Source organism: Mirounga angustirostris, unplaced genomic scaffold (assembly GCF_029215605.1).
Source record: "Mirounga angustirostris isolate CCGP_5_RB_7025 unplaced genomic scaffold, mMirAng1.0.hap1 SCAF_2, whole genome shotgun sequence".
NCBI classification, from domain to species: domain Eukaryota; kingdom Metazoa; phylum Chordata; class Mammalia; order Carnivora; family Phocidae; genus Mirounga; species Mirounga angustirostris.
Genome location: NW_026991710.1, coordinates 90,209,540 through 90,222,434, shown reverse-complemented (window position 1 = coordinate 90,222,434; position 12,895 = coordinate 90,209,540).

Genomic DNA, 12,895 nt, shown 5'->3' with positions numbered 1-12,895 from the left:
TTCATATTCATATTAAGATTAGGGAAATGTCGGTGGCGCCTGGGTGGCTCAGTCGTTAAGCGTCTGCCTTCGGCTCAGGTCATGATCCCAGGGTCCTGGGATCGAGCCCGCATGGGGCTCCCTGCTCTGCAGGAAGCCTGCTTCTCCCTCTCCCACTCCCCCTGCTTGTGTTCTCTCTCTCGCTGTGTATCTCTCTCTATCAAATAAATAAACAAAAAATCTTAAAAAAAAAAAAAAAAGATTAGGGAAATGTCTCTAAGCCTTCAAAATTGCCCCCAAAAGGAAGAGGCCAAACTTCTGTGGCTATACCAAAGATAACTTAAACACAGCTTAAAAGGACAAAAGAGACCCCTGCCAAGAAACCAGAGTGAGGAAAGTATGGATTTGGTCTTGACGTCTACCATTTGGCAAAAAGGGAAAACTTTTGTTGAATCAGTGTGATGGATAGACACACCATGAACATGGCCAGGATCATGCATAATGCAGTGGTACAGATGCTAACAGACTCACAAAGGACACTTCCATTTATTTTTTATAGGCTTTGAAAATTGATCTCTAAAGTGGTCCCAGGTGAATATCTCCTTGGCCCAACAAATCTCTGAGAGTACTTTGATTTTCTTTGCATCCCCAATAAATCTATCCATTGCGGCTTATGCCTCTTAATTGACAAAATGAAAAGATGGAAAAGAAGCCAAGTTTCTGATTAAACTAATGTGCCAGGCCTCTGAATTATGGAAGCCCTCTTGCAAACCCCAAATGGATCATATGGTTTTTCTAGGACTAGTTTTTAAAAAGTGAATAAACAGCAAGACCAACTCTGACAATCCAGGACTGAAATGAATTGCTACAGGATTTCTTTCGAAGCTCCCCAAGCTGGAATAGTTTCCTTCCCCTCCCCAGTCTCATGCCAGAGAACTTTCTCATTATCCTGGCTCATCCATCCCCATCATCCTCTCTCCATTGCATACTCCTTCAAGTACTTCAATCGCTAGAAACTACCTAGGTGCTTGCAGCTAAAAAATAATAATAATAACAAACAAACAAACATTGGAGCCCATTGGAAGGGGAAAGCACCACAGTGTCTCTACCAAGGAGTAAGCATCTAGGTTAGGGAGTAAAAGTAAAATGCTGCCCTCATTTCCAGGGTCCTTAATGCAGTGGAAGAGTGAGCATTCTGCACAGTATGTGGGTGGGGGAGTGTAGGGTGTAGGTTTCAGTTCCGAACTACAATGTTTCCCTTTAGACATCATTTGTAGTTTGGAAATCACACTCAGAGATCCCCAAAAGGCCATACAGGCCTACCTGGATAGGCTGTTGAAAAGGGACATTTGACCATAATAACTGCAAATTTGCACTGAGTCCAGGTCTGGCACAAAGATAAATAATATAATATAAAGGGGCTCCTTCTTTAGGATGGCTGGCTGAAAGCAAGTCTTTCATTTCTTCCAAAATCTCACTGAAATGACAGAAGAATAAAATCTAAAATATGAAAACGAGTTCACGAGGACAATTCATAATTTTTTTTCTTTTCTAGACTATTTGAATTTGACAGGTATAATCCTTAGGCAAACATCAGAAACAAGTTTAGCTTAACTGCATGAACAGGGTTTAAAGGAAATCAGAACCATACCAATTATGTTGGAAAATGGCAGTCTCATCCATCAAAAAAAAGTGCACAAATGCAACATATGCAAAATTTGGTTTCGCGAAGGGGCGCCTGGGTAGCTCAGTCAGTTAAGCATCCAACTCTTGGTTTCAGCTGGGGTCATGATCTCAGGATGGTGGGATCGAGTCCCACACCGCATACGGCTCTCCACTCAGCAGGGAGTCTGCTTGGGATCCTCTCCCTCTGCCCCTCCCCCAGCTCTCTCTCTCTCTCAAATAAATAAAGCCTTTAAAAATTTTGGTTTGGTGAGCCATTTATATAAACATGATCCTAGGGTGTTAGTTGACTCCCGCTGTAGATGTATTTTAACATTTGGAACTATCCAGTCTACCCACATCTCCTGTTGTAGAGGCTGACCAAAGTGCATGTTTGTCTTCTTTCCATCTGTTTTCCCACCAATAGCTAATAAGAGCAGTGTAATCCAGGGTGAGCAAACCCAAAAACTGGACCAGGATAATCAGATACCCTCTTCCACGAATTTGGAATTGGGAAACTGGATCAGCTGTATTTTGATTCACTTGCTACTCAAAGTGGGATCTGTGGGCCAGCAGCATCCATGTCAGCTGGGAACTTGTTAGAAATGTACACTCCTTCCCGAGACCTAATGAGCCATTATTTGCATTTTGACAAGATCTCTGCATGATTTTGCGGACATTCCAGTCTGAGGGACACTGAGCTGGATGCTAGGGAGGGGGCACTTGAAAAGGAAGGTGGTATAGAACTTGGGCTAGATTGTTCATGGCACCCTGGAAGACAGGCAAGTCAAAGTCATGAGAAAAAGGCCATGATACCAGGAGAAGAGGGAGAGTAGAGCAGAACAGACCTACCGAGAGAAGCGAAGATGAGAGGCCCCCGGGGCGAGGGACTGAGAGTCAGCCCAACCCGGATGTTCCTCCCCAGTCGCGGGACCTGGAAATATTTCACTTCCACATCTTGGAGGGATGCCCTGTGAACCGTGGCTGAACACTTCTTCACACTGAACACTTCTTCAGCACAGGTAGCTCCAGTGGGAGTCGGATGGTAATCCCTGGTTGTTTCTATATGAGCTTCCTATGTGACAGTTTCTACCAAAAGGAACAAAATTTGGGAAGTTTAGTGAAAAAGGGGGAATAAAGCACTTAGTACTCCACGTGATCCACACGACATCTGGAGTATGGTGCTCAGTTTGGACATCTCGCTTCTAAAAGGACACTGACGTTCTGGAGCCCCGCCTCCAAGGACAGGCACCAGCTATTCTGAAAGGTTTAAAAATATAATTGATAGAGGAATGCACAAAAAAGGCAGGGAGATTTGGCTTCTGGGGGAGAAAAAAAAGATTTTCAGGAGACATATCTTGAAAAAGGAGATACTATTTTTTAATATTTTAAGGATTAAATGAAGAATTGGTCAGCTAGCCATCAGAGCCAGTCGAGGGGATGGCTGTTACAGGAAGAACGTTCTTGAAATTCCACTGGCATAACAGCTGTCCTCTGAAGTACAAAGCTGCCCGTGACTACAGGCAGTAAGTAGAAAGTGAAGTGAAAGGACCCTCTTCAGAGACTTGGGAGAAGAAATTCTACTTTGAGCATGGAACTGAACCTTTAGGATATGTTCTATATCTAAGATTGTCCGGTTGCAAGGCCAAGATTACAAAGGCTCTTTTCTCTCTTCCGATCATGAGGAGGTACCATGACTGCTTTAGGGAACTGAGTGATCACTGAAGTCCAGATTTTTCTTTTTCTTTTTTTTATTCTTTTTAAGATTTATTTTAGAGAGCGAGCCTGAGTTGGGGGGAGGGGAAGAGGGAAAGAATCTCAAGCAGACTCCCCGCCACCCGACCACCTACGAGATCATGACCTGAGCTGAAACCAAGAGTCCCATGTTTAACCAACGGAACCACCCAGGTGCCCCCAGATTTTTCTATCTGCTTTATTCTCTGAGAACTTTGCTGAGTTTTATGGCAGTTTTTGAATAAGAAGATGGTAAAAACTGTGGAGGAATACAAAGTTGTTTGGAGTCCAAGAGACAAACTGAAAGAAAGCTGTGAGTTTGGAATGAGAAAGGAACAAACCTGGTCCCAAGAGTTCGAATGTGGTGGAGGATTAAAAATGCTGGTGGAGGCAGAGGGCCTTAGCTTCTACTTTCTTCCATTTTGTGATCTTGATTGCCTTTCTGCTTTAATTACTTAAAAAATTATCCCTACCCATTATCTCATGAATTCAAGAAGGACAGACAATTTCCTTATAATTTCCAGCTTGGGACAAACATACACATTGCTATATGAATCTGTTGAATAATTGAGCAAACACAGAAGGCTGCACAAGGATTCGAAAAGCAGAATTTAGAACTGAAAGTTAAGGAGAAAAATGGAACAATGGATTGCTAAAGGTCAGATTTGGTAATAGAGGGTCAAAGCAAATCAAATCATCAACATATGAACGACCCTTCTCATAATTATCTTTTTTTTTTTTTTTACCATACCCAACCAGGTAATTCCAAATGCCAATTTTTATTTTTTTCTATGTATTTCCTCCTTTGTTGTACACAGCCTTTCTCTCCCCATAACCTCCATGATCTCATTCCTCGTTTTGATCCCTCTAGTTGCCAAATGTGTTCAAAGTGTGTGGTGAATAGCATTTTCTGCCCTTCTTCAGGCTCTTGCAACTGTGGAGGAAAATTCCCAGCTCAGAACGTGTTAATCCAGCCTGCATGCTCCATGGCTTCAGAGAGCCAGACTTCGGAAAGCCCAGCTCAGATAAATGCAAGGAATGTCAATAATTCTGCTTTGGAATCCATGAAGTGCTTAGTAGAATTTAGGGACAATTTCTATTGTGTTCTTTTCACCATTTTGCTTTGGAACTGTGAAATATACATTTTCCCCACTTTTTTTGTATTACATGTGGACAGTTTACAGAGAAATAATAATAATAATAATAATAATAATAATAATAATAATAATAATAATACCTTTGTAGGCACCACCAAGACTTAGTGATAGAATATTATCAGGATCTCAGAAGTCCTGGACACCCTGGATACCCATCACTGAAAGCATCCTCTCCTGCCTTCAAAGACAACTAACCTTCAGAATTTTTTGTCAGCAAATTCTTTATAATTGTACCACTTAAGCCTGCATCCACAAACAACATATTATTGGTTTTACCTGCTTGTAAACTTTATATAATGGAATTATTTAGTATGTAAAATTCTCTTCCGTCCTGTTTTACAGATGAACTCAGATTAAACCCTGTTTTTCCGATCAAACTTTTCATGTGTGTAGCTACAATTCACTTATTTTTAGCTACAATACAGTATTCCATAATAAGACTCTAAATAATTTCTTTTTAAGATTTTATTTATTTATTTGAGAGAAAGAGAGCATGCGCAGGGCGGGGAGAGGCAGAGGGAGAGAGAGAAGCAGACGCCCTGCTGAGCATAACCTGAGCATGACCTGAGCCAAAGGCAGACGCTTAACCGACTGAGCCACCCAGGCTCCCCGAGACTATACAGTAATTTCTTTCTCACGTTACTGTTGATGGATATTTATGTGGTCTCCAGTTTTTGTTATTATGAACTCTTTTTTATGTGCCTTGAGATATACAAGTGTAAGGGTTTTCCTAGGATATATGCCTCAGATTAAACTTGATAAATTGTGGAATATGAACATGTCCAACTTCACTTGGTAATGCCAACGTGATTATGCCAATCAACAGCCCTACCAGCTGTGTGAGAGTCCTGGTTGTTCCACACTCTTGCTAAAAGTTGGACTTGTCTGAGTGAAATGTCTGCCAGAAGCAGGGTGTGAAATGGCATCCCATTGTGCTTTGTTCCCTGAATACTAATGTAATGGTATTTTGTGTGGTCTTTGGGTCACCTTTGTGTTTCTTCTTCTGCCTAATTTTCTACTGCATTGTTTTCTCTTTCCTATTGCCTTTAGGAATTATTTATATATTTTAGATTTATAGCAACCTTTGTCAGTTATATCTGTTGCAAACTTCTTAACAGTATATCTTGTATCTTGACCCTCCTTATGGTGTATTTTGAGAAAGAGAAGTCCTTAATTTTCACGATAATTTACTGATATTTTCATTTTGGGGTTCTTGATTGAGAAATTCTTCTTTAACCCAAGGCTATTAAAAAGTGTGCTCCTATAAATGTTTCTAAAAGAATTACAGTTTTGCCTTCTACATTTAAATTTATATTCCACCTTGATTTTTATGTAAATGTGTAAGATAAGGATCTGTTTCATTATATTCTATATGGATAACCAATTTTCTCGGCTGCCCTTACCGATAGTCCATTCTTATCCCACCAATGTGCATTGCCCGTGCTGTCATCTTTCAAGTTGCTATGTGTGGGTCATTTATATTCCATTTGTCTGTTTGTATATTCCTGTAATAGCAACTACACTTCTTAGTTGCTATTGCTTTATAATAATTTCTGCTATCTGATAGATCAAGTCCTCCTATTTAATTCTTCATGGGTAACTTTTGATTTTTCATACACAGTCTATATTCATTTAAATCTACCCACATATATTTGCCTTTTCAATTATTCCTCATTTCTTGTATTTTCATGATTTGATCTGGGATCATTTTACTTCTGTCTGAAAAATTTCCTTTAGTATCTCTGTTGGTGCATGTTTCCTGGTGTCTAATTTTTTAGATTTGTGTTATCTAAAGTTCTTATTTTGCCTTCATTTTTGTAAACAATATTTTTGCTAGATGTTGAAATCTAGTTATTTTCTTTCAACACTTTAAATATATTATTCTGTTTTCTTCTGGCTTTCATCATTTCTGTCATCTATCTTATTTTTGTTCACTTAAAAATATGTTTCTTTTTTTGAAAGTATGTTTCCTATTTCTGAACGCTTTTTAAATTTTCTCATTTTCTTTGTATTCAAGGTTTTCTTTGTATTTCTCTTGTTTGGTTTTGTGGCATTTCTTCAATCTGGTTTATTATTTTTCATCTATTTTAAAATATCCTCAGACATTATCTCTTCAAATACTGCTTTTACCATTTTCTCTTTTCTAGCCTTCTAAAATTAAATATATATTTATTTTCTATTGACCTATTTTCTAGCTTACTAATTGTCTGTTCGGCGGTGTCTAATCTTTAAACCCATTTACTGAGTTCTTTATTTTAGTTATTGTCATTTTCAGTTGATTTTTTAATCAGTTCAAATTCTTGCTGGAATTCTTTTTCTCAGGATATATTCTTCAATATATAAACCTAAGTTATTTTGAAATCCATGTCTGGTAACTTCAATAATTGAATCTCCTGTAGGTCTATCTATTTTTCCTGAATTTTTTCTTTTCTTTTGGTTTTTGGTCAATTGTCTTATCTCCTGGTTTACCTGTTAATTTTTTGTTGAATACCAGACATCACATATAAAAAAAAATTAGAGAAATAATCAGAAGTTTTGAATGATGTTATGTTCCTCTAGAGAGGAACATAGTTTAAAAAAATTAATCTTATTGTTTTGGGAATATTACCGTGCTATCTACAACATCTAGTACAAGGTTGAATGAAAGTGATGATAGTAGGACATCTTTATCTTAATCCTGATCTTCAACATTTTACCATTAAATATAATGTTAGCTGTGGGATTCTGGTAGATTTTTCTTCATCAAGTTAAAGAATTTCTCTTTTATTATTTTGCTAAGATTTTGTCATGAATGGATGTTGAATTATATACTGAAAACTTTCTCTGCATCTAGTAAAAAGTTTTTTCTCTTTTGTTACTTTTTTATACTGATTGGCTTTAAATATTTAGTCAATTTTTCAGTTATTATAGAATTGCCACTCAGTCATGATATGTTATCTTTTTACTATATTGCTAAATTCATTTGTTAGAATTTTGTTCAGACTTTTGCATCTCTATTCATAATTGAGCTTAGCCTGCAATCTTTCTTTCTTGTTTTATATTTGTCTACTTTAGAAATAAGTGTTGGGCACCTGGGGGCTCAGTTTTTTGAGCATCCGACTCTTGATTTCAGCTTAGGCCATGATCTCAGGATGGTGAGATCAAGCCCTGTATCAGGCTCCATGCTCAGCAGGGAGTCTGCTTGAGATCCTTTCCCTCTTCCTCTCCCTCTCCCTCTGCCCATCCCCTCACTCTCTCTCTCTCAAATAAATAAATCTTTTAAAAAAAGAAATAAAGGTTATATCAATCCCATAACATTTTTAAATTAAAAAAAGGTTTTTAGGACTTTTTTTTAGAGCAGTTTTAGGTTCATAGCAAAATTGAGAGGAAGTTATAGAGATTTCCCATAAACCTCTTGCCCCCACATCTGCCTCCCCCATTGACATCCCCCACCAGAATGGTACATTTGTTACAATTGATGAACCTACAGTGACACATCACAATTCCCCAAAATCCACAGTTCACCTGAGTTTACTCTTGGTGTTGTACATTCTATGGGTTTGGACAAAGGTATGACACATATCTATCATCTGCCTTGTCATACAGAGTATTTTTACTGCCATAAAAATCTGTGCTCCACCCATTTATCCCTCTCCCTTAACTCCTGAGAGCCACTGATCTTTTTATTGTCTCTATAATTTTGCCTTTTCCAGAATGTCATGTAGTTGGAATCATACAGTATGTAGCCTTTTCAGATTGGCTTCTTCATTTAGGAAAACACATTTAAGGTTCCTACATGTCTTTTTTTGACTTGACAGCTCATTTCTTTTTAGTGCTAAATAATATCCCATTGTCTGGATGCACCATAGTTTATTTATCCATTTACCTACTGAAGGACATCTTGTTGCTTCCAAGTTTTGGCAACTATGAATAAAGCTGCTACAAACATCTATATACAGGTTTTTGTGTGGACATATTCAAATCCTTTGGGTAAATACCAAGAAGTTGATTGCTGGATCATATGGTCAGAGTATGTTTAGTTTTGTTTTGTTTTTTAAGATTTTAAAAATTTATTTATTTTTGCAAGAGAGAGAGAGAGAGAGCAAGCACAAGCAGGGGGAGGGGCTAGGGAGAAGCAGACTCCCTGTTGAGCAGGGAGCCCGATACGGGACTCAATCCCAGGACCCTGGGATCATAACCTGAGCCAAAGGAGACACTTAACCACCTGAGCCACCCAGGCACCCCAGAGTATGTTTAGTTCTATAAGAAATGCCAAACTGTCTTACAAAGTGGATGTACCATTTTTTATTTCCACTAGCAACAAATGAGCTCCTTTTGCTTCACATCCTTGCCAGCATTTGGTGTTGTCAGTGTTCCAGAATTTGGCCATTCTATAGGTGTGTAGTGGTATCTCATTATTGTTTTAAAATGCAAATTTAAGATGATGTGGAGCACATTTTCTTATGCTTATAATTTGACATCTGTATATTTTCCTTTTTTTATTCTGTGGAAAAATTTGTGTAATATAAAAATTAGGCATACCTTAAATATTTGGTTGAATTTGCTTGTTAGATCAGTTAGGACTCAATCAAGGAAGCACATCACTGGATATTATAAAATAAAAAATTTATCATAGAAATTAGATCTTGTGGGGCACCTGGGTGGCTCAGTTGTTAAGCGTCTGCCTTCGGCTCAGGTCATGGTCCCATGGTCCTGGGATTGAGCCCCACATCGGGCTCCCTGCTTGGCAGGAAGCCTGCTTCTCCCTCTCCCACTCCCTCTGTTTGTGTCCCCTCTCTCGCTGTCTCTCTCTCTGTGTCAAATAAACAAAAAAATCTTAAAAAAAAAAAAGGAATTAGATCTTGCATAATTTCAGGAGGAACTGGGAAAGTAGGGTCCAGACTGGTAATTTAGAGGATCAGAGGAAAAATCACTGATCAGCATTCCTGATGCAATGAGATGAATGGATAAGGTAAAGTTTGCAGAAAAATCTACAAAGCCAGGTGCTCTCACCTTCTTAAGTGGGAGCATGAAGCAGAGCTGATGCAGAGGTTAATGGAAGACTTTTGCATCTGTGGCAAGTGATGGCTTGGGATCACTGATGTGCATTAGACCTAACAGTCAAGGAAAAGAGATGAACACCAAGTAAGGGAGAGGGAGAACAATCTGCAACCTGACAGCAATCACCATGGGGAAGAGTGAGACCTAGTGGCACCGACCAATTGTATCACACAAACACACAGAAATAAAATTCTGGGAAACAGTTCCAGTTGACCAAGTTGACACAATGCAAAGATACAAAATATTTAAAGTTTATATTTTCCTTGTGGAAAGATTTTTAAATTTTTTAATTTCTTTAATGGGTTTAGGACTATTCAGGTTTTCTGTTTCTTTCCCTGTCAGTTTCGGTAAGCTGATTTTTTTTTTTTTAAGCAATTGTCCATTGGCTTAAATTTGAAATTTTATTGTCAGAAAGTCATTCATACTATTCTCTTACTTTTCAAATTGCTACCATGCCTGTAGTTTTATGCCCTTTTCATCCATAATATTAGTTGTTCATTCTCTCTTTTTCTTTTGATTAATATTGTTGTGTATTTGTTAAACTTTTTCAAGCAACTAACTTTTGGTTCTTTTGATCCTTTCTTATAATTCTTTCCTATTTCAGTAATTTCTCCTCTTATCTTTATGAAATCTTTGCTTATACTTTGGATTTATTCTACTTTTCTTTTTTAACTTCTTCAGTTGGGTGCTTCTTAGCTCATTATTTTTTTTTCCTTTATAAGGATAAGGATATATCCTTTATAGGATATAATTCCAATAAAATTCCCTGTCAATTCCAGTTTAGTTATATACCATTCATTGTGGTATATAGAATTTTCACAATTGTTCAGTTCTATGTATTTTCTAATTTCCATTATGATTTCTTCTTTGGCCCATAAGTTATTAGGAAATGTTTTTGTAATTTACAAACATTTTAATTATCAATTTATTATTAACTCTAACTTAATTTCATTACAATCAGAGAATATGGTCTATATCACCATATTCATGTGGTCCCCAGAAACTTATTGAAGCTACATTATGGACTAGCACAAACATATTAATTTCCATGAAGTTATATGTGCACTATATCCAATTCTAATTACTGTATTTTAAAGTCTTCTTTGTCCTTACTATTTTTCTGTCTCCCAAGTTTATTAATTACCAAGAGTAGTATGGTAAAATCTACTGTGATGCTTTTTTCTTCAATACTTCTGATAAATTGTCAATTTTTTGCTTTATATACTTGAGGATGGGTATTATTATATATGATTTTAAAATTGTAATATATTTCTGGAAAAATAAACATTTTATCATTATGAAGTAATTTCTTATCTCTAGTAATATATTTTATTATTCATCTTCAATTTTCTTCAACTTTGGATACGATCTTTAAGAAAAAGTAAAATGAAAAAAATATCTGCTCCACTAACTTTTTTAGATTGGATGTGAGAATTAATGAGGTCAAATAAGATAAGGAATACAAGAATTAGAAGCCACAATGAAAATGTAAGATATAATTCTGGAGAAAAATATTTTAATTCCACAGATTCAAAGACATTTTGATAGTGCAAACTATCATACATACCCACATCTATAAGAAATGGGATTTGGGTATAAATGGTTTAAAAGCTCAGTCATAGCCCACTCATTGCCATACTTCTTTTAGGTGGTATTTCCTTACCATTGAGTCAACAGATAGAAATACTAATAAAAGCAGGTGATGATAGTGAAAAATTTTTGAAAGTTGCTGTTGACAAAGATCAAGTGGTTCTAGAACTCTAATTATATACTTGCTTACCTATCATTAGAAGCTACCACCTATGTCTTTTGTGCTGCTGTCTCCGAATCTAGCAAATTAATACGTATTTAAAACTAATGTCCACATTTGACAGTGTATTTCTACTTGGCTTAACAGCTGCCAACAAATGCTAGAGAAATATCTCCCTAGAATATATAGACAAAGGGGTTATTCTCATAACACATGGGATATTTAATTACTATTTGAATTATGAAAGTAAACTGAGATTTTCAGAAGCCTTATGAGGTTTCTCAAAAACCTCTTCTGCTTATAAGCATCTTGCCTTTAAAAAAAAATAGATAAAAAAAAATAATAATAATTTTCCCAGCTCTACCTGGACATAGATAAACTGTACAATGTTGTCTCATACTAATATAGTCATAATTAATGCTCTTTATCCAATGCACAAAACTTGATGAATAAATGACCAACATATCCCAAACATATATGCCTAAAGTAGTCATTTTAATGTAAAAATGAAATTGAATGTTTAACCTGTCTTGATATTTGTGTACAATGTCTCTTGAAATTCTGACCCAGGTGTTTAGGGCTCTGCTCTTAGCCCCATCTTCATGTGCCACTTGCCTGGATTAGAAGCAGTACAAACAAGTTTACCATACTATAAGCTAATACTATTGAAACAGTGGTCTTGAGAAGAGGCAAAATAATAACAATAATAATATAGTTTAATTTTGTGGCAAGCATTAATGGTAAGCACCGTGCATGCATTATTTCACTTCAAAGCACAACAATCCTATGGCAACAGTAATGTTATTCTCCCCATTGTGGAGATGAGGAAATTGAAGTTTAGAGAGATTAAGTAGTTTGAACAAGGTTACAAAGCTAGTAAACTCCAATCCTGTGGACTTCAGAGACCATCTTTTTAACCACTACATCATGTATTGTCATTATATACATAATGACATCACCTCGTCTATTTGGAATTGTATCTGCAAGCTAATAATGCAGCTGAAAACAGTAAGGAAAAAATAAAAGGATGCAACATGCCAAAAGTCTAAGAGCTAAAATTTATATACTTTACTTAGGAAATGTTTGTAAACTTGCCTTCAATATACATTTATTCTTACTTTATTTACAGTGCTAACTTGCTTGGTTATCTGAACACCACATTTACAAAACAGAAGCAACAAGGAAGGTGGGATGAGGAGCTTGCATGGAAGGTAATTGATGGAGGCATGAGGGCTGACAGCTTGAAAGTCCACAGGAAAAGTAATGTAAATAATAGGTTAAAATGTTTGGACTCAAGATTTAAGAACCTTTAATATACAGTAAAGGAGCTCTGATCATCACAAAATGATAGCACTTTATTATGGCTGATATTTAATGAAGCTCTTATTTTATCAAGAAAATATATACTTATGCTCAACATGTTTTTGTTTTGTTTTTTAAAGATTTTATTTATTTATTTGTCAGAGAGAGAGACAGAGAGAGAGAGGGCACAAGCATGGGGAGGAGCAGGCAGAAGGAGAAGCAGGTTCTCTGCTGAGCAGGGATCCCAATGTGGAACTTGATCCCAGGACAC